General features: G+C 36.8%; 1 protein-coding gene across 1 annotated transcript in view; it reads left to right on the forward strand.

The window, feature by feature from the left end:
- Positions 1–606: 606 nt before the first annotated feature.
- Hdac9 (histone deacetylase 9) overlaps positions 607–22,813 on the forward strand; it is an 863,294-nt gene continuing 841,087 nt past the window's right edge. The window contains exon 1 of the mRNA XM_048799672.1: positions 607–626. The gene's annotated coding sequence lies outside the window, so the exon portion shown is untranslated. The remainder of the gene's footprint in view (positions 627–22,813) is intronic.

The following is a 22,813-nucleotide window of genomic DNA, read 5'->3' on the forward strand; positions in this document are numbered from 1 at the left end:
GTACCTTTGTCAGAAGTTGGGTGCTAGATGATCCTTTGATGAACGGCGTGACATTTGGCTAGTCAAACGGAGGCGAAGGGTCGGTAGCATGATTCTCCCCTGCCCCCAAACACACACCCAGTTCGTGTTGCATCGGAGCTATGAATGAAAAGTTTGTACTGCCAACATGTTGCTTGAGGGGCGCAATACTTAGTGGGGTACCTATGATGTTTCGTGGGGGACTTCGGTTCCAAGTCTGTACATCCCAACGCTGGGTTTTAAGAAAAGTTCACGGGTCTGAAGGATGGGAGATTAAGCTGGTCCTAGGCTAGTGGGAGGAGAGTGATGAATCTTGAAAGCTTATTAAGGTAAACTGATTGATTAAACGCCACCGGGATATCGCAGTGGGGAATGAGGGAGCAGAGGACAGGGGGCGTTCCCCGATCGCCCAGCAGGCAGCTTTGGTTTTGAGGCCATCGCCCACTTGTCCGCAGTGAGAAGTGCTGGTGTCAGAGGCCTGTGTGTCTGTGTGTGATACAGTGGGACCAAGCTGCCCTCCGGATCCCAGGCTCGGTTATCAGAAGAGGTGGCTTGCTGCGGGGAGCTGAGGATGCGGTTCAGGTGATGTGGACTTGGAAAATTCTCTAGTGAGTCTCATATGCTGTAATTTCAGGAAGATCTGTTATGTTTGTTTTTTTCCCTGCCAGGAAGATGTGTACTCTTCAAAAAGGAACTTCGAGAGTAACTATAGCATTTTGAAATCTGCGGAAAGTAGGATATATAATGTTATACATACATCCCATTACACACGAATATTGTGTGTGTTTATGTGTGTGTAAAATACGGAAGTGAGATAAGAAGGGCTTACAAAGTTTAACTTTTTTTTTTAACCAGAAAGTGAAGAGTTCCCCCCCTCCCCCAAAGGGTATAACAACGTTATAAGACTAAACACTCTTGGTATATAGAGATGTCTCAGAAAGATTTAGGAATAAAAGTATTCAGAGCACAATCATGTTTTTGAATCTTGCAGGCATTATTGAAATCCAGAAAAAGGGAGTGAGTATGTAAAAATCTATATTGAAGAAGAAAACAACTTAAAATCTTTGGAATGAAAACCTTTTGACATTTGAAAAGGTCTGGATGTTATTTTCTGATGTCCCAGAAATCTTTTTAATCCTGTAATGAATAACAGCACAGAATAAGTTGCAGTTAATAAATGAGGACAATGTAAAAATCATATTTGGAAAAGATCCTTTTAAAAACTACTCTTTGGTTCTTTTGATATTTATTATGGAAATTATTGCAACTGAAAATTTGTTGTTATATATTTGCCTTTTACCACAGACAATTAGTATTCCTTATCCCTTTAAAACACTGTTCCCATTTGGACCAATTCCTCAAACATCAAATCATTGATGTGCCTTCTGGAAACCATTCATATTTGAAATGCTTAATAAGAATATTATATTTCTGAAATAAAAATAGTTGTAAAACTTGTTTTTAATTTATTCCCATCTATTTTGTTTGGGGCAAATTTCAAGATGAGCATTATTTCCTGAGAATGTATCATTTTCTGTGTGGGGGAAAAAGCTAATGTTTTCATATATGTTTCAGCTACAAAACAGGTGCATGTACAGTGGGAATCCTGAGTCTGACCTTTGATAGGCTGCCAGCTAGAGGGAGAGAGATGCTTTCCCAGCTTTGCTCCTGAATTGATAGTCTTCACTACAGAATGGACACGGTTAGATGCACAGAAGGTTGTGCAGAAGGAAGTTAAGAGTTTTAAATTAAGTAGCAGTTTATAGATAGAAGACAGATTTTTTTTTTTTTTACCTCATTCTTCCTTTTTCTCTCCCTTTGTAGATGAGTGTGCTGGACTGGCCTTTATTGAAAAGTCAGACTAGCACTCTGGCTAGAGACTGTTTGGCATAACAAACTGCCAACTTCTGTAAAAATAATGGTAGCCCTTCTGAAAGTAGAAGTTAATTTTACATATGTTATAGTTTTTATGATTGTTCTGTGACCAAACTGTGCCCATTATTATAGTATAAAGAGCAGCTTTATAGTTTTGTCACTGTATATTTAATGATATTTATATTTGAGCCATGGACCAACTACTATTTGAGGTTTCAAAGATTTTTAAATCTTAAGGCCAACTACTTAGGTGCAAACATATTCAATAGCTTAAATGATAGCCATAATTTAGATTTGTATTAATGCCCTTATCTTAGGTTTTTTTTAGGTTTATGCAGCTTTTATTTCTTTTTATTAGAATAACTTTTTTGAATTTGTTTAAATATTACAATGTGTTATATTATAATTTACACCCGCTCAGTGGGGGAAGGTGTAGGTTATTCTTAAATAGAGATATGGAGAAATAGCTAACAAGGAGAGTCATTCGAGAAGCATATGGACATCATAAAATCCTTCTGTATGTAGCATCTGTACCTTCTCATTAGTGAAATATTGTAGTTATGGACATTTTTTGTTATTGCATCCAAATGTGGCTTTTTATTTTTACTTCAATTGATTTTTTTGTTTGTTTTAAAATGTAGTTTACATTAACGTTTCAGTTAGTGGGGGCTTTATTGCTTGAAGCCCTTTCCTTTCAATAAAGACATCATATTTAATTTTTATTGCACACATCACAGACACATACAACTCTTTTCAGCTTGTTTTTATAACTTTTACATTTTTTTTATAATTTCTCAAAACATTTGAGAGACCAGTAGGATGACATATTATTCTCATTTTAGGAAGAAGACAGCAGGTACACTGATAGATTCCAAATTATACGCAAGTGAAGAAGTGTAAAACCGAGGATAACGTGTATTTGTTTCCTAACCACAAAAACAAGTTGCTCCCGTGGCTCTCTTATGATGATTTCGTAAATTTTCATTGTATTTGTAACGTGCTCATCTCTATAGATGTGCAACTTGCATTCCATATCAGTTAACATAATCATAAGGAAATGGGTCCTTGCTTTTGCCTGCTGATGGAGGAAACCTGTTGGAAGTGCTAAGACATGCTCCTCTGAGGAGGATTCATTCTTGCAGTCAGTCCATAGCCTGCACACTGCCCTGCCCTCTTTGGTCTCACCTGATATGCCCCTTTATTCATCAGTGCAGCCTTTGGTGTTTGTCAGCACACTTGTCAAACTTAAGATCATCAGCATCACCAACGAGAGAGATCAGAACCTGATTTTTAAGAGGAAAGAGTTTTGACAGAGGAATGTCCACTCCAAAGCCAACCTCTATTGGTCAGGGATCATATCGTAAGGGTCAGGAAACTCTTTTATTAGCTCTGATTCTTTGGCTAAACTTACAGTCATCAAGGTAAAAAAAAGGTTTATGGAATATTCTAGTCATTTTTGTCTATATGCTAGTGTCTTTATAAACAGACTTAAGGAAAATGAAAATGGACAGTACCTTGTTCTTCTTTTTCTTCAGCCCACCAAATCCCTTTGCTTTCAAATTTCAAACAGAATTTTTCAGGATAATTGCCCACATGATTTGTAACAGCTAAGGTGATAGACTTTTGGTATTGTATTGTTAGAGTCAGAAGTGGAGCGTATTATCCAGGATGCAGAAGAAAGCATTGCAATTTCACAGAAAATGGTAATATGTAATCTTATGTAAGCTCACACATATTTGTTGAAAACATTTTTAGTTTTTTGAATAAGCAGACAGTACCAGGCGCTTTTTACTCTATTAAGATAATATATTTTTTACCGTCTCTTTCTCTAAGTGTATACTTTATAGGAGCTCATCTAAATCATATTCAGTGTGAATTACAGAAAAATATGGACTATTCAGGCGTGGTTTACTGTTTACTATAATAAATTCAGTTTAGAGCTTCAAAGGGAGGAAAGCTATTCTTTTCTGCAACAGGGAAAGTGTGGTGTGATGCTGATAAGACACAGGAGAGTTGTGGCTGCTGGTTATGGTACTTTCTTCCCATGATAGGAGGGAGATGGGTATGGACTGGTGCTGCTCAAGTGAAATAGCAATGAGTGGAATTTGAAAGAAGGATAAGATTTGGATAAACTATGTGTCACTAGAGGTATTTAGTAGCAATTCATGAAAACTAATATGAGTGAATTTAAGCACCAAATACAATTTTTTTTTAGGGGATGTTGATTGTTTTCATTTTGTATTGCTGTATAACACATCACAACAAATTTAGAAACTTAACACATATCTATTATCTCAGTTTGATTACTGAGGAGTTCACACATGACTCAACTAGGTCTTCTGCTGAGGAGTCTCATCATGATTCAACAGGTCTCTGCTTAGGAGTGTCATAGGGTATTGGTCAGGCCTGCAGTCTTATCAGAGGCTCAACTGGTGAACATCTGCTTCCAGGCTCCATGGTATTGTTAACAGCACTTATCTCCTTGGGTCAGAGGACTGAGATCTCCATTTTCTTTCTGGCTATCAGAGAGAGGCTACTTTTCAGCTATTGCAAACTGCCTATTGTTCTTTGCCAACTAATCTTCTTACAGGCACCTTGTAATATGACAGCTTACTTTTTCAAAGTATCTTTTGTTCCACTCAGATAAGACAGAGTCTTATACAATGCAATATAACATGATAATGGGAATAAATTCACCTTTGCTATATTCTGTTGGTCAGAAGCAAGTCATGTGTTCTATCTGATCTTAAGGGGAAGGGACTGTACAAGGGTATCACTCATTGGAGATCACCTTGGGATGTGTCTACCATATTGAATGGCTCATAGAATTTCTGGAATAGTGAACAGACTTGGCTAAGAAGCCACTCAATCAGAAACAAGGCTCAAAATTGCTCTGCTGATCCTATGAGGTACTGTTGCTTCTGCTGCCAGCACACCATAATTATTATACATATATAAAATATTTACATAATATAAAATATTATATATATTTATATTTATTATCAGTTCTCAGGACCAAAAAGAATGACAAGTACCCATTGCTGAGGAAAAGAAGAAGAGTAAATGTGAACAAATGATTACTTAATGGAATGTTTGGGGTTTTGAGCAGTATAGACATGACAACCATCTAAAGGTGGGATTGAATTGTAAGTGGCTTGAGTTGTACAAGTCCTTGGAAAGAAAGCTCTTCTGGGATTTAGGAGAATGATAGTAGTGAAGCCCCATTTGGAGTGGTGGTGAGCCTTTTAAAAGATGAGTCACTGGCACATAAGCTAGTCTAGAAATTGACTCAGTTTGTCTCTAATATATTCACATGTAAAAGATTTTAAGGGATCAGTTCCACCAATCCTTGCAGGGAACCAGCTAGCTCTGTGATTTGGAGTCCCATAGCATGGTCTTCTCTTGTAGGGAGAGAACAGATTTAGGATAACTGCACATTTGCTGTACTATGTTTTTGGCCCAAAGTCTATGGGATGCTATGGAGGAGCATGGGGGACTATTGAACAGAGCTTGTTTTCTAAGCACTTTGCAGGGATGATCTTATCCAATCTGTATCTCAACTCAGGCAGCTTGGTTCATATTTCCCTAGTTCTGCTCCCTTCTTTCCTACCCCCCCCCCAGGTAAATGGAGACTTTGAATGCCTTGCCAAGGATCATTGCATTAGAGTGACATAAGGATTTGAATATAGTTCTGATTCCACAGCCCACAGCCTTGTAGTACACATCCTATACTCACATGCAGTAAGTGAGGTTTCCAGGGGGAAAGCCTGTTAATTCACACATTGAAGTGGATGTCGGCTACAGTTGCTCTTGGGGGTCCATCATTCACCTTGAGAGAACTGAATACTGGAAGATAAGGGTTAGAGAGAGGAGTGCGAGTGTGCTGTATCATGCCTTCTTTGATTTTCTCAGCAGGAAGCACAGATCATAGGTCTCTTTTAGATCTAAAAGTAAGAATGGGGACTGGAGGTTGTGCATTTTTATTTCAACTTATCATTTTGGTTAAAATCAAAAGCTCTGTTCCTCCTTTCTCTTCTATATGTAGATTTCCACTATTAAGATAAATCAGGAAGCATTATGAATTCTCATTGCGTCTTTGGCTATAGGGTTCCTTCTATAGCTTTTCCAAATGTCACTGTTTTGATCTACTTGAAACGTCTATTGAGAAATTCTTCCTTTGTTCTTCTATTACTTGGTCCCCCTTTCTACTCTGTGGTGCCTCTGAATTCTATTCATAGATATTCTACTTTTTTCTTCTATTTTATGTACTTAAAATCTCTTCTTTAAATGGATCTCATTCCATTGATCAGAATCATCCACCCAGATCCCCTTGCTGTTCTTCTGTAAAATACAAGCTCAGTGTGGGACCCATGAAGGCTCACCTATTTTTCTGTTAATTTTATTGAGTTGTACTCAGCATTTCAACACAGTATGCAGAAGCCTTTAATATTAGTTCAAATGTAAACATTTTAAACTGAACACCCCAAGGAAGCACTCAGATTGGATTGTGTTAGGTCAGGTGCATACCTTGGACCACTCCATGGTGGCCAGATAGATGGAGTTTCATGATTATCCCATCTGGATCCAGGTGTCCACCCTTCTAGAAAAGTACCAGGTGTAGAAACCTATTCCTGAGCACACAGAAACTCAGGAAATCTAGAAATAAAACTTAATTCCTTCATATAAGTTTTAGATTTCCTAAACTAACTTATGCCAGATTTGACTCTTTAAGTGATCAAACTCCTTGGTGTACACCAGTTCTTTCATAGTCTGGACCTAGCCTCTCTTTATGACTTTTACATTTTTAACTTTTGCTATTCTCTGTCTTGCACCCCATAAATCTCTAAGGATCTCAGTTCTAAATTTGGAGCTAGCAAGTGGCTTAGATTTTAGATAAATGGGAAGAACAGCCTGCCTGAGAAAATAAATCAACATGTAAATAAAAGAGAGCAAGAGAAAGAATGAGAATAAACAAATAGTTATTTAGTTCCTGCATCCGTGCATCCTCCAGGCCAGTTCTACCAGTAATTTTTCTAGGATTATATTTTTCAAGCAATAAACTCTACATAACTGAGTTTCTGCCCTTTAATTGAAAGAATACTGAAAAACATAGATATCTTTCAGCCCTTCATTCTCAGTGCTTTTATGAACCTACTGAGTCCAGAACTCTCAGTGGTCATCTTGTAGCCAGATCAGACTTTCATTCCTCTGGGGTTTTATTTGGGTGTGTACCTATTAGGAAGCTATGCTTTCTCTGCTATGCTTTTCCTCTGGGCCCAGCATATGACCCATCTCTTTTGCATGACCCATCTCTTTTGCGATGCTTCTCTGGTTACTGCAGCTCACTGTGTTCTAACCCTTTTCTGAATTCCTGCAGTATTTAGGATGAGGGCTGTGGTTCTCACAGGCTTCGAAATCGAATTCTAGTGTTAATTAAGAAAATCCACTATTTAAAAAAGCTACTGGATGAGTAAAGTCTTTAAAGGAATTTGCACTTCATTACTAAGCACAGCATTTTTCTACTTCTGAAATATATTAGTTGATATACAGAATGATTCACAAATGAATTTGTGATCTCTTTGCAGTTACTCTGTTCCACAAGAGAACCATGGTCCTTCATGCCTAGATGGAAAGGAGGGCACAGAAGGTTTGGTTTGCTAGTAGGTACCCTGTCCACAGGAATAATGGGCTGATTTTGGCTAAGACTCCTGGTCTGTACAGTGTGAACTGATTTTTATTGAATGCTTTACTTAAGTTTGTAGGATCATAAATGTAAGTCCTTTTGTTTATAGATTTTATAAATTATTTAAACCCAAACCAGCAAATAGTTATTGAATGTGAACAAAAGAACTGATGAAATTAAAAGAAGCAGGATTGAATAATGTGACAAATGATGTTGTTTGTTGAAATTACATTGCCAGAATTGACTTTGAGAGCATAAAGATGTAACCTCAGATTTTGTTCTTTATCTATGTCTTATATCAATATAAATGTGGAAAATATCCTTTGAACAGATTAAAAACAAACAAACAAGCGATATTTACTTGAAGGCTTTGTTTTCTTGTTCATACTTGATCATAATTCTGCTGGAAAATAATCCTCAAATGTCAGTTTTAATGAGATTATCAACTGAGAGCTCTATAGCATTTTTTTTTTTGTTCTCTTGAAAATGTGATTAGCATTGTGGAGTTATTGAATTCTAAATCAAATGCTTAAGCCATATTCAGAGATTGGTGGAATGAAGAACAGATTGTGTAGAAAATACACAGAGATGATGATGATTTTAACCAGTACAGTGCAGGAAGCCTATACTTTTGGATGCTATATTACCGTGTGTTCTATAATGACTAATTCATCCTCACCTTTTCTCTAGCCAGTTTATTTACCAAACTCTGTATTATTTGGCCTTTATCTAGTACGCACACAATTGAAAACGCAGCAGCAAACAATGAAATGAAAATTTGGTTAATAGTAGTTTTAAAACTACTGTTATTTACAAATTAATTAGAATAAATTTATATTATCTTTTTAGATTATAATTCCAATGGAAATGCAGAATGAAAAACAAATTACTCATCAAACTTGTATCTCAGTTTGAAGCACAGAGTTTCAAGTCTTAATTTGTCCATCAAAACATTTTACATCAGAGTCTACATTGTATGTCATTAACTAGACTGGACATTCTTCAGGGTCAGAGAGAACATACCCACTGCTTTTATTTTTTTTTTCACACTGTAAAGTACGTGTCCTACTATTGGTGACCAACAAGTGTTTTCTGATTGACCAATTACTTATGTTTTTATTTCCTATTACCCTGTGAGCTCCTTGAGGGCAGGGATTATTTTATTTTAATTTGTGGTCTCTGAATGCCTAATACAGTAACTAACACAAGAAATGCTCAGGAAATGTTCTGAATAAAGGCTTGCCTGATTTATTGGCTTTCTGTGTGTCTGTGTGTGGGAGTGTGTGTTCTTTTAGATCTCATCTGTCATACACGAGGCACTTGTAACACTCGTGGAGATCAGTGCTGTCCAGTAGAACTTTTGCAATAATGGAAATATTCTGTGTCTGTGCTTTACAATAGGCACATGTAACTTTTGAGTACTGGAAATTTAGTCAGTGGGACCAAGAGCTTGAGTTTAATTTTATAATCTTGTGAGGCGAGTGTGCAGTATAAATTCAAATGATAATGCCTTGATTCTCAGACTTATTTGTGCACATAGCCAATACTAATACATTTTTTTTTTGGTGGTGAAAGAATGTTGTTGTTGGTTTTTGTTGTTATTGGATGGATTAAGTTATATTACTTTAAAAACAGAGCAATATATTTAATTAAGTTGCTCTCATTCTTTTCCCAAATGACAAACGATACTGTGTCATTTTTTCATTTACCCCCACATCTGATTTGTCTTTTTCATCATTTCCTTATCAGGCTAGAGGTCTGACCTCACCACTTTACCAAAATAAGTTTTACATATGCATTTTTTATGACCCAAATTCCCTTGCATTTGTTTTAAGTCTTTTCCCTGCTAATAAGCCCCTTAAGCTTGGATTATTTATGTTGTTTTCATTAATAATACCATCATTATCATGACTGTGTTTTTGCTATGCTAGCCCATGTCTGAAATTATGTTCTAAAGTCTGCTGGTACTTTGAACACATTTAAAATTTATAATTTTATTTAAAATGCCTTTGATTATTCCTTGTCTCCTGTTGATTTCTATGCTTATCTTGCCGTTTTGCCTTTTCGGGTACAGGAGAAGAATGAATATCATCAAAAGCATTTAAGCATATTAAAACTCAATCCTTACATAAGATGTAATCCCACTATAACAAGTTTCACAACTGTTGTCAAAATGCATGAAATCAGTACTGCCCATTTAGAAAGGCAAGTATTACTTTTTGCCAGTGACCAAGATCTTTGAATGCAACTGGTGGGTCTGCTAGAGCAAGACTTACATTAAAATCTGCCATATGTGCGTAATGACCCTTGATTGAGCATATTCACATATATTGTCTCATTTAATTCTTATAAGAACACTGAATCTAGTAATATGTAATGGTTAAAGAAGCTAACTCTGTAATAAATTCAAATAAATTCTGCCGAGAGGCAGCAACACTTAAGAAATTTCCACTAATTTTCTATTTACTACTAAAGATTTTGTAGTTGTCTTATATGGTAGAGTTTGAATGCATAGAATTCCACATGGAGACAGACCTCTTCTGTTTTGGTCTAGCTTAGTAGTTCCTAAACTCCACTGTGCAACAGTATTTCCATTCAGGGTGTGGCACACTAAACAATGTAAACTTTACTTTGTGGACATGTTAGCCCTTTTGCAAAGCGATTTTGTCTGGACTAGATTTTCATCTTGGAGCCCATCGTTCCCTGTCTACCTAAAAGATACATCTGCACTGTATTTCCATTTTCATTTCAGCACATGACTATTCACCGAGGGAACTTGGGAGATGCGCTATTGAATAGGTTTCACCGAATCAGAGAAAACTGAATAGCTATATATAGAATTTTGTACTTGTGAATCTCCGATTGTGCTTTGATTTTATTTCTTTTACTGACTTCTTTTTTTAAAATATCTGATTTTCAATTTTTTGAAAAATATTTTTAGTTGTAGATGGACACAATATCTTTATTTATTTATTTTTTTATGTGGTGCTGAGGATCGAACCCAGTACCTCTCCCATGCTATGAGAGTGCTCTACCACTGAGCCACAACCCCAGCCCATCTTTTACTGACATTTTAATGTTGAAAAGCTAGTCTTGCTTTGTTATCTTCTCTCCCTAACCTTCCTGGTAAACATTCTCCTAAAAAGCCCTATTGGTTGTAAACTGGGCCTTTTAATTTTAGCAGATTGGGAAAGTGAGGAAGGGAACTTCCTTTTTTCTTTTTTAAAATGTTTTCTATACACTGTAGTTATATATAATAGTGGGGTTCATTTTGACATATTCATAAATGAATATAACATAGTTTGCTCCAGGGAATTTTCTTTTGTTACTTGTGCTATAAATATATTTAAAATCTCCTACTTATCTATTTGACCTAATTTCTTACAGTTACCTATACTAAAATAAATATTTGAGTTTTGTATTACAGTGAAACAATAGTTGTTTGCTCTTATTTATAAAGTTCAGGAAAGGCCCTAGCCTTGCTTGGTTACTAACAACACCACCCTTTTGAAGTTACTTACTACCTTTTTTCTATGAAAACAAATGCGATAAATTCAACTGAATTTATATTTTCAAAAGTATAATGCTAACCTATCCAAGCCAAACTGGAAAGTGTAGGTCAAATGAAATGGGATTTTGGAATAATGTCTATGTTTACATTTCTTTAGTATAGCAGATCTAAAATATTCTGTGTGAATTTATAATTTTCAAGTAACTGTTGAAAACATATTAAAATTTTATGCCCTATCCCTTATCCTGTTTCTTCTACATGTTTTAAAACCCACAAGATAACAGTAAATAATTTCTTAAGGAGATTTCCATAGTAAAATAATCTTTTTTTGGGGGGGGGGGTACTAGGGATTGAACTCGGATGCACTCAATCACTGAGCTATATCCCCAGCTCTGTTTTGTATGTTATTAGAAACAGGGTCTCACTGAGTTATTTAGTGCCTTGCAGTTACTGAGGCTGGCTTTGAACTGATGATCCTCCTGTCTCGGCCTCATTGCCACTGGGATTACAGGTGTGCATCACTGTGCCTGGCAAAATAATCTTTTGTGTTTATTCTTGGAGTTTCCATTTTCTGAGCTCTTCCTTTGTTGTGTAGATCCAGATTTCCATCTGGCATCACCTTTCTTCTTCCTGAAGCACTTCCTTCATCATTTCCTGTAGCACGAATCTGTTGCTGATGAATCCTTCAGCTTGTATATGTCTGGAAACATGTATTTTTTTTTTTAAGATTTTTTTGTTTGATATAAAATTCTAGACTGTTTTTTTCTTTTAATACTTTAAAGATGTAGCCCTACTGTTTTCTCATTTTCATTGGTTTTTATTAGAAGTCTGTTGTCACCCTTATCTTGTTCTTCTTTATATCTAACATATCCCTTGGAAATTTTTTTTTAAATTTGCTTAGAACAATTTGATTTGCTATGTCTTGGTAGAACTTTCTTCATGTTTCTTTTGCTTTGGGTTCATAAATGCTTCTTGGAACTGTGGGTTTCTAGGTAATAGTAAATTTGAACAAAGGTTTTTTTAGTTATCCTCCATTTTTTTTTTTTTTTTTTTTTTTTTAGGTTTCCCTCCTCTTTGTCTTCTCCCTTAGGGACTCAGGTTAAATATATATTAAGCTCACTGATGCTCTGTTTAGCTCTTAATCCTTTTCCTCTATGTGATTTATTTTGGATAATTCCTATTCCTGGATTTTCTAGATCATTGCCAGTAATCACATATACTTTGTTGTTCCTCAACATTGTATGTTCATCTCTTGAAGTTTGATTTGGTTGTTTTAAAACTACTCAGTGTCTGAATTTACATTTTTAAACATGTGGGCTAGATTTATAATAACTATTTTAATGACCTTATTTGCAAATTCTAATGTCTTTTCCAGTTCTTGATCAATTTTGTTTGGTTGATTGTTCTCCTTATAGAGGTTATTTTGCCTTCTTCTTTGCAAGCTTACTAATTATTGATGCCAGACATTATGATTTCAACTCAGTTTGATGTAATTTATTATGATATTTATTATAGGTTGCTGGATATTTTTCTACTTTTGTACATTTAGATAATTTTTCTTGAGAACTTTTTTATGGGATGAAGTTAATGACTTGAAAACAATTTGATCCTTTCAGGTCTTACTTTCAAGATTAGTTTCTGAGCACTGTACTCAACACTCCATGAAGCATGAGGTTTCCTTTTGTGGTTGACGGGAATAGGCACAATTCTCAGTCTTGTGTGAGTGCTAGGTATACTGTCTTTTAGTCCTTTCAGGTGGTTCTTTCCCTGACCTTGACTATGTCCTCACATGAATGTGCCAATCAGTACTATGCCCAATATCTAAAGAGAATAATCTGCAAATTTCCAGAGATCTCTGTGTTTAGCTCTCCTTCCTCCAGGACTCTGTCTTGACCCCCTTGTTTCCCAAATCCTTCTCCTTGATTGAAGAGTGTGGGCCATGATCTGGAAGCTAGGGCAGTCAGAGGGTTCATGCAATGTTTCCCATTTCTTAGAGTTCACCTCATGTGATTCTTATTTTTCATGGATTATTCCCTGATATCCAGTGTCTTCAAAACTGTTGTTTTACATATTTTGTACACGACTTCCATTTTCTAATACAGGCAGGCAACTCCAGTTCTCACCTTGTTTTGGTTGGGAATAGGTGTCCATCAATGGGTGTGTTTTCTTGTCTATGTAAAATCTTATTGGTCAAGATCCCTTTTAAAAGATGATTTAAGTATCTATGACTCAACTTGATGTAATTTATTATGATATTCTACTTCTTTCTTTTTAATAGTTCCCAAATTTTCTTTAAAGAATGTTTTATAATCAGAAAACATATTTCTTAAAAATTCAAGTTTCACTGTCAACTTATGTACTAATATCCTGCTTGATGATTTTTGTCATTGCTCTAGCCATTCAAAACCATTCATAAGGCAAGCCAGTCCTAAAAGAAGGAAGTTAAATTTGTTGAACATAATAATATACATACTTTTAAGTAGATAAAAGATGCTACTATAGGAAAATACCATGTTTTAAAGAAAAGATAGAAGCCAAGTAGCTTTGAAATAATATACTCTTGAATTTAGTAAATGTGAATGAACATAAAACAGCCCATAAATTACTGTATTTTAAATTGGATCACTTTTTATGGATTGTTCCTCTTTATATTTATTTAGGAGGCTTGATAGTTCATGGGTAGGCTTTTCGAATGTTCATATGTCAAGCAGTAGTGAATTATTTTCACTTTGTGCTGGTGAATTATTTTATTTTTAATCCTCTCATATTTGAATGATAAAATATAGTACTGTGAACTAATATGAGAATAAAGTGTCAAAATTCAGGAGCACATCTTGCTATAGTGAATACATCTTGTTACTTCAAGAGTTTTCTGGCAGTAAGGGCACAATTGACTGTGAGAATTTAAAAGAATTCTTGAGGTGGTATAGTTCCATATGCTGTGGGAATATGTCAATGATTTTTAAATTTTATAATTCGAGTTTTTAATGTAGTCTTTTGAAAGCTAGTTGGTAAGCATGGCAAGAATATGAGAGTTGCTTTAGAATTCTTGGGAAAATAATTTAGTAAGAAGAAATTAAAATTAACTTTAACTTTCTTCAGTGCTGAAATAAATATCAGCACCATGAAGCCAAAATTGTGATGATGTTACATGTTTCCAATATTTAAGCATAAAGGTTAGGCCAGATTTATATTCACTTGCAAAACTGAACCAAAATGTAAATAATTTATAGAATTTTAGGAGCTGAATCTTAAAAAATTGAATATCATTCCGGGGTGGAGACTGCTAGTTGTCTCCCAGAATATCTTTTCCTCATTGTCTTTATTTATCTTTTTTTTTTTTTTTTTGGGTACAGGGATTGAACCCAGGGGCCACTTAACCATTGAGCCACATTCCCAGCCATTTTAAAAAATAATTTATTTAGAGACAGGTTCTCTCTAAGCTGTTTAGGACCTTACTAAGTTGCTGTGGCTGGCTTTGAACCTGCAATCCCTCTGCCTCAGCCTTCTGAGACACTAGGAATACAGGTATGCACTACTGCACCTGGCTCTTCATTGTCTTTAGGTTAGCGACCCTGGGGACAGACCCCCATTAAAAAAAAAAAAAAAAAAGAGGACATTTCTTAGCCTCCCTTGCAGCTAGGAATCATAGCATGTTGGCAGAGTTTGGCCCACAGGATGTAAACTGAAGTGTTTTTTGCAGCTTCCAGAGAGGCTGATAAAGAGCAGAGGTATATTGCCTCCTCTTCCCTCTCACTTGTGGGAATGTGGATGTGATCTTAGGCCTTGCTCTTAGAGGCCCGCACTCTAAGGATGGCAGAGCAACAAGGATTTAAAAAAAAAAAAAAAAGATCTGGGTCAAGGATGAATGACCTCTTGAAGTAGAGTTGCCATAATAGCTTGGAGTCTTTCTAAGCCATTGTTACTTTGGGTCTCTGTCAGAGACAGCCCAAGTTACAAACATTTTTCATTTGTTTATAAAACATGTTCATAGTAACTTTTTAGAACTGTAAGCTTGGAAGGACCAAGTATGTTGTACATCATATAGATCTAAAGTTTTTCAGAGGTCATCTTTTTTTTTTTTTTTAAAGGAGATTAGTCTGATACCTATCAATTGAGAAGGCCAACAGTATTAAGCCTAGTTGATTTCTCTCTGAGAGATTTAAATGTAGATTTGAGGCACATAATCCTTTTTTTGGGGGGAAAAAAAAAACAAGGTTTAGAAAGAGAGAAGAAACTAAATTATTCAGCCTTCTATTTTTCTCATATCAAATATTATTTTCCATTTTCTTGCTTCTGTATTTTTGTTCTTTTTCTCTTTCCTTCTTTTCTTTCTTTCTCTCTTTCCTTCTTCCCTCCCTCCCTCTCTTCCTTCCTTTCTTTCTCTCTTTCTGGAATTGAACCTAGGGACACTTAACCACTGAGCTACATCCCAAACTCATCTTTTTTCTTTTTTTTTTTTTGAGACAGCGTTTCACTAAGTTGCTCAGGGCTTTGCTAAATTGCTAAGGCTGGCCCAGAACTTGGGGTCCTCCTGCCTCAGCCTCCCGGGCCACTGGGATTATAGGCGTGCACCACCATGCCTGGCAGTCTTCCCCATTTCTTGGTTGTCAAATCCCAAAGTCCATTTTTCAGTGTGCAGAGTGAAAAGACTCCCTGAGCCTTCTAACTATTTGCTACTTTTCTTTCAGAACTGTCATCCCTGAACCTCTGGGATAGCACAGAGGCCATGATTTCCTCCTCTGCTTCTGCTCTCTCCTTAGTGTCTTCTTGGTGGGAACAAATTCAGTCCTTCAGAGTGGGCATATTCTGATTCTTGGCTCACTTTACCCCGTGAGAGAGAGAGAGAGAGAGATCACAAACTGGCATCTTGTAGGCATGTTTTGACCATACTGCACATAATTTAAAGGAATATTAAATTAATCGGTAATATTTAAAAACAGGATATTCTGCATAAGGAAATCCAGATTTTATGTTAAATAAAAATTTCCTTTTCTTGAACAAGGAGAAACTGACCCCTCTAGGCCTATAGTCCTTGTACATTGGTGGCTGGTGCTGTTACAACTGCCTCCTTTAGATGAGGCTTATTCTTCTGCTTCATCCTCACCAGTCCCTTTTGCTTACATCTTGTGTGTTTTATTTATTTTCATTATTTGCCTGATACTTTAGGCAACTTAAGTTTATCATACTCTTCTTAGGCAATTTAAGTTTATTGTTAATCTTGCCAAAAGCTATTTCCTTTTCCTGCCCTTTTCTTTTCGAATCCAATTCCTTCTTCCCATTCCTACTATTAATATCTTCATTAAACAGTTTCCTTATCTTGGCTTTTTTGGCAGAATTCTTTCATGCTTCTTTTCTCATCCAAATCCTATAGTCAACTTCTACATTACTTCTGCAATGACCTTTGTACAATTAAAATTTTCATATCTTCCAATCCAGCCTCAAGATTTGGAGTAGTCATCTGCCTTCCAGATAACTCACACTTTTCAACATTGTGTGGGTGTACAATGGCACGTTGCTTTGGAAAACAGTTCTAGAGGTGCCTCAAAAAGTTAAGAGTAGAGTTACCATATTGCTCAACAATTCTATTCCTAGGTGTGTATATTAGGAAACAAATTTCATAATAAAAATGTATGAGTGTTCATAGCCATCTTTAAGAGCCCAAAGTGGAAACAACCTAAATGTCTACCAGATGATGAACAGATTAAAAAAAAATATGGTATCTCTAATAATAGAAGATTCCCGGGCCATTAAAAAGGAATGTATTGCTGATTTGTGCTACAAACGAAGAATTTTGGAAACATTATGCTAAGTGCAAGAAGTCAGGATTTTAAGACCACATAATGTGTGATTCCATGTATATGAAATATCCAGAGATAAAAATAGAGCCATGGTTTCCAGGAGCTGAGGAGAGGGAAAATGGGGTGTGAGTGCCAGTGGAAATGGGTTTCTTTTGGGGTGATGAAAAGGCTCTGGAATTGAATAGAGCTGATGGTTGCACAACTCTGTGAATATAATAATTACCACTGATTACACAGGAATTATACCTAAAAAATATTAGGGAATAAAACAAAGTGAAACAAAATCTACTTAGCACTCAAGATACTTCTTGATCTGACTTTTGCTGGTCTCTGCATTGTCACATTCCTGCCTGCCCCCCACCCCCAAGGCCATGCACCTATCTCCTGATTGTCCAAAGAGTCCCATGCTGTTGCTCAGTGTTGCCTGTTTATACATTTCTCACTGAGAAATCCTACTTGCCCATTTCTGAATTCCCCTCCTCTCACCCATTTCTGAATTCCAGATTTTCCTTCAAGTGTAAGTTCATAGTCCACCTTCCTTAAAATCCCCTTTATATATGCTAGTGCTGCAGTATTTAAGATAAAAATTAGATCTAGATTCCCCAGAGCCAAGTGCAAGCACCCTACAAAATGAAGAGATTAATGTTGATGACGTTATCCAAATTTTGTAATGAGAAAAACAAGAAAGAAGCTCTCTTAATTTTAGTGTGCATATCAGTATTATGTTTTATAGATTTTTATGTTACTTAATTATTTTAGGTACTGGGGATTGAACCCAGGGGCCCTCTACCACTGAGCTACATCTCCAGTCCCCATTTAATTTGTTTTTTCATTGTGAGATAAGATCTCACTGAATTGCTGAGGCTGTCCTAGAACTTGTGATTCTCCTGCCTCAGCCTCTTAAGTTGCAGCGGTTACAGGTGTGCATCACCATGCCTGGCTTTTTTAAAAAAAATTTTAATTTTAAATTAAAAACAGCACCTGTTAATTTTAAATGAACTATGGTTGGCTGGTGTAGGAAACCAGCATATTTTAGAACTTACATTGTGTCAGTCTTAATGTAGTTTTGCTGCCTCTACCTCCCTTTCCCGTGTCCTATGTTGGTTAGGGTGTTTGTGTCTCCTCAAACATGCTGGGCATCCTTGTCATCTTAAATGGTAATCATCTGTCTTGGCTCTTTATCTAGACTGGGAACTCTCTGAGAAAAGTTTTTTCTGCCTGGCTGCCTTCCTTCTTTCCTTCCTTCCTGCCTTCCTCTTTTCTTTCCAACTAAATCCCAATAATTCTCCACTGAAAATGGTTGGTAAAATTTTAATACATTAACGGACCTCCTCAGTGATATCAAGTGTAGGTATTTGGGAGAGACTACTTATATTTGCCATATTTACAATCAGAGACCAAAGGACTCTTTAAGGGATGCTGTGTGACTAGATGACACACACACATGATCTCTCTCTCTCATACACACCATTTAAAAAGCTATCTCAAAGAGAATAGAAGAAAAAAAAAATGTGAGATTTTTCACTTTTGTCAGCCTATGCACCTGAGAAAGGTGTTAGATTTAAGACTTAAAGTAGGTATTAAAGTTGCACTTTCCCTGACCGATTTTTAGTGTCTAAATAAAATAGTCTTTTCCATGTCATAAAATTCATAAATTAAAAATTCTTATACTAAGTCATCGTACATGGCTGATTGATGTTTTCTCTTTGAAAAAATGTGATTATACTTATTTTCAAAGGATTACTTTATTTTTTTACTTTTGATTTTTAAAAATAGAAATTCTGTTCTCATCCATAGTATCTCATTTGAGGTCCAGGAATCAGACCTTGTGACAAAGGTCTGAGGCCAGGTCATTTATTTAGAAGGCACAGTAATCATGAGTAGGAGTGGGGAAGGCAGTCAGGTAGTCCAGGTCTTGTATTAAGCCAGCTACCATTTTGAGCAAGTGAAGCTGAGTTCCTTTGGGGGAAACTATAGAAACTAGGCCTTAGAGCCGTCTCCCTGAGGAGACGGGAACTGGGCTACTTTACCATGGAGCCAATTGCTCTTTAGTTGAGGGCTTCTTCCAGGGGGTGTTAATCCCCAGAGCTTCTACCCTGTGGTCCCAGAGAAGGCCCTCAGTCAAAGACATGAAAATGCTGGCAGTTGGAAGTCTGTGGGCAGACATTCAAGTAGTAATGGCCAGGGGGCGTGGGTGGCATCAGCAGCACCTGTTGTGTATATATATATATATCATGGTAGAAGTGCTGAGCGTGAAAAAGGCCAGAATTAGGTGAGCCTTACTCAAGCATTTACTCAGTGCGTAAATAAGTACCTGCTGTGTGTAAGTGCTGTGCTCGGTGATGGGATAGCCTAATTCATAAGTAGAAAGCTTTTTAACATTTTGGTTCTTCATTTGTAAAAATTAACTTTCAAAGTTGAGAATAAAATGAGATATATTCCTGAAAATACTTCACATGTTTAACTAAGTATTTGAAACTTATTAAGATATTCACCCTGAGAAAGCAGTAGAAACATAGTTAGACCCTGAAGTCTTACCGTAAATGTTTTAGCTATTCCTCCCTTAGGCTGTGTGAATCTGGCCTCTCTGTGCAGTGTGTATGAGATAGTAAATTTATAAGTTCCATGATAGGGATGAGGTACCATGGGAATGGTTATTTTTAGCCAGTTGGTGTGAAGGCATCCCAGGGAAAGTAGATAAAATGAACCTTAAAGCAATGAGTAGGAACTATTGATGTGAGAATAGGGAGTTTGTGAAGGGCAGTGTGTTCCAGGGGAACTTGAGGAGAGTCCTAGAGGCAGTGCAGGAGGGAACCTACTCAATGGTTAGGGTAAGCATTTGAGCACATGGGTTGGCCAGGGCAAGGTGATGTGGTGTCTATTGCTAACTAGTTGTGTAGTCTATGACTTATTATTTAACCTTTCTTAATCTCTTTTCCCCTTAACTATAAATTGAAGATAATAGTTCTATCTACACTATAAAATTGTTGTAAGGATAAATAAAGTATGTCATTGTCTTATGCTGTTTTTGTGTTGCTATAACAAAATACCAGAGACTGCATGATTTATAAAGGAAAGGAATTTACTTGGCTCATAATCTTATGGCTGGGAAGTCCAAACAGCATGGCACTAGCATCTGATGAAGGCCCCCTGACTGCATCACAATATGATGAATGATATTACATGATGCAAACACATGCAGGAGGACATGTGGAAAGAGAGGAGCAAGTGACCAGGTAGGAATCAGGCTCACTCTTTTGTAACAACCCACTCTTGTGGGAACTCACCCACTCCTGCATTAATCCCTTCCCAAGGGCAGTGCCCCATCACTTAATCACCTTCCTCTAGGCCCTCCTCTGAAAGATCCACCATCATTCAATATTATGACTTTGGAGACCACACCTCCAGTCCGTGAACCTTTGGGGGACAGACCATATCTAACTGTAGCAGGTGTTAAAGGTTGGTAGAAGAGAGTAAATTCTCAGTAAACCTGTCTGTAGCTTTTGGTATCAGAGTAGGGTTCATTGACAAGTCATAGTGCTTGAAGAAGGGTGCAGCCCCAAGGGAAACAGTTTCCCAAGGTTTATAGGACATTAAACCCACAGCATCCACAACACAGGAGGATTTTGACATCAAAAGACTTTGAAGAACCCTGTGTACAATAGATGGACTTCATGGAGAGTCATATTAAGATATTAAGAGCTCTGAGAAGTCTAGGAGTAAATAAATTCTTTTTTACTTTAATACTCTGTGTTAAATTTCTTTAATTGCTTGTTTCTTTCACCCCCTTAAGATAAACTATTCACATTGGACACTCTTTGGGAAATGCTATTTTGAGAGTTTCATGTGGTGGATCAAGCAAATTATTTATAATTGTATGTCAACATTAATATTGTCTATTGAAGTAATAATTTTAAAGAATTATGAATGTCTTTAAAAACTAATGACCTTTGCTCAAAATATTGTTTGACATTCTCCCTTTAGGCATGCTTTGAGCCAGCTTATTAGCCCACCCATATCAATCATTACATGATCTTTTATATATTTCATTCCCTGTTTCCTACCCGCAATTGTGTTACTTACTCTATGATTCCTCTTAGGCTTCAGATCTGTTCAGAATGATGTTTTTTTGGCCTTCCTTGAGATAATTTAAAGAACATTCCCCTAGACAATTCAGAAAGTTGACTTCCAAAAATACTTGGAGTAATGCCACAATCATTAAAATAAGTGTATAACTTTCAAGGTGAATGGTTTTAAAAGGAACAGCAATGACTTGGATGTGTCCTTTCTCTGCAGAAAAGTTTATTATTTCTGTAGTCACACTGGGAGCTGTGAGTTCCTACTATGTGCTTATACCTGTGGTAGATGCTGTCTATCTTTGGCAGAAGTTCATAGTCTAGTAGAGAATACATAAGCGTTCAAAAGTAACCACTAGTGAATAAGAAAAATGGTGATAAAGGGATCAGAGTGATATGAAAGTGAAGAGCAGAGGGATGCCTCGGGATGTTAAGAAATGCTCCAGAGGAACCACCATTTGACCCAGGTGTTCCTCTTCTCGGACTATACCCAAAGGACCTAAAAACAGCGTATTACAGGGACACAGCCACATCAATGTTTATAGCAGCACAATTCACAATAGCTAGACCATGGAGCCAACCTAGATGCCCTTCAATGGATGAATGGATTAAAAAAATGTGGCATATATACACAATGGAATATTACTCAGCACTAAAAAATAATAAGATCATGGCATTTGCAGGGAAATGAATGGCATTAGAGCAGATTATGCTAAGTGAAGTTAGCCAATCCCCAAAAAACAAATGCCAAATATCTTCTCTGATATAAGGGGGGTGATTCAAAATGGGAAAGAGAGGAAGAGCATGGGAAGAAGATTACCTCTAGATAGGGAAGAGGGGTGGGAGGGAAAGGGAGGGAGAAAGGGAATTGCATGGATGGTGGAAGGAGACCCTCATTGTTATACAAAATACATGTATGAAGATGTGAGGAAAAAAAAAAGAATAGCGCTACCTTAGATTAGGTAGAGAGAAGTGATGGGAGGGGAGGGGAGGGGATGGGGAGATAGGAAGGATAGTAGAATGAAACAGACATTATTATTACTGTGTGTATATATGTGACTGCATGACCAATGTGATTCTGCAACCTGTATACTCAGAAAAATGAGAAATTATATCCCATCTGATTCAAATGTATGATATGTCAAGGTCATTGTACTGTCATGTGTAACTAAGTAAAACAAATAAAAATAAATAAAAAATAAAAGGTGAAAAAAAAAAGAAATGCTCCAGAGTGTCAAGGATATTTAACATTAGCCTTAATTACTATGTGAACAAGAGAGAAAGGATATTTCAGGCATTATCAGCAAGTTATTTATAATATAGGTCAACATTCCAGGCAGATGTGCAGAGGGCCAGAACTCTGATAGATGGTAGGGAACCACAGCCATTTGAGTTTGAGTGGACTGTTCATTCCTCATGGGAGAGTGGAAGGTGATCAAGACAGAGCTAGACGGAGTTCTGACCACAGGGGCTTTTTAAGTACAGGGGTAGAAAGTTTAGAGTTCATCTTCTAGGTAGGAGAGCAACCTTGATAGATTATTAAGCAAAGAGGGCCACAGTCATGACTTCTAAGTTTGTCTTGGTAGCACACTACATTTGAGTTGGAGTAGGAAGAAAGAAAGGGCTCAAGAGGCTATTGTAGGGTCCTGCCAAAAGTGACCCCTAACTAACTTAGTGTGAGATAGGAGACAGGAAATGGATATGAAAGATATTTAGGAGGTGAGGAGGTGGGCAGTCATGAGTGACTGGATGTGAGCAGTACAGGGAAGTGGGGATCAGGGATTTTCTCACAGGGAGCCTGGGTTGGATGTTGGTGTCAGTCAGCATAATTAGAATTCAAGAGAGGAAC

Source organism: Marmota marmota, unplaced genomic scaffold (genome assembly GCF_001458135.2).
Source record: "Marmota marmota marmota unplaced genomic scaffold, marMar, whole genome shotgun sequence".
Taxonomy (NCBI): Eukaryota; Metazoa; Chordata; class Mammalia; order Rodentia; family Sciuridae; genus Marmota; species Marmota marmota.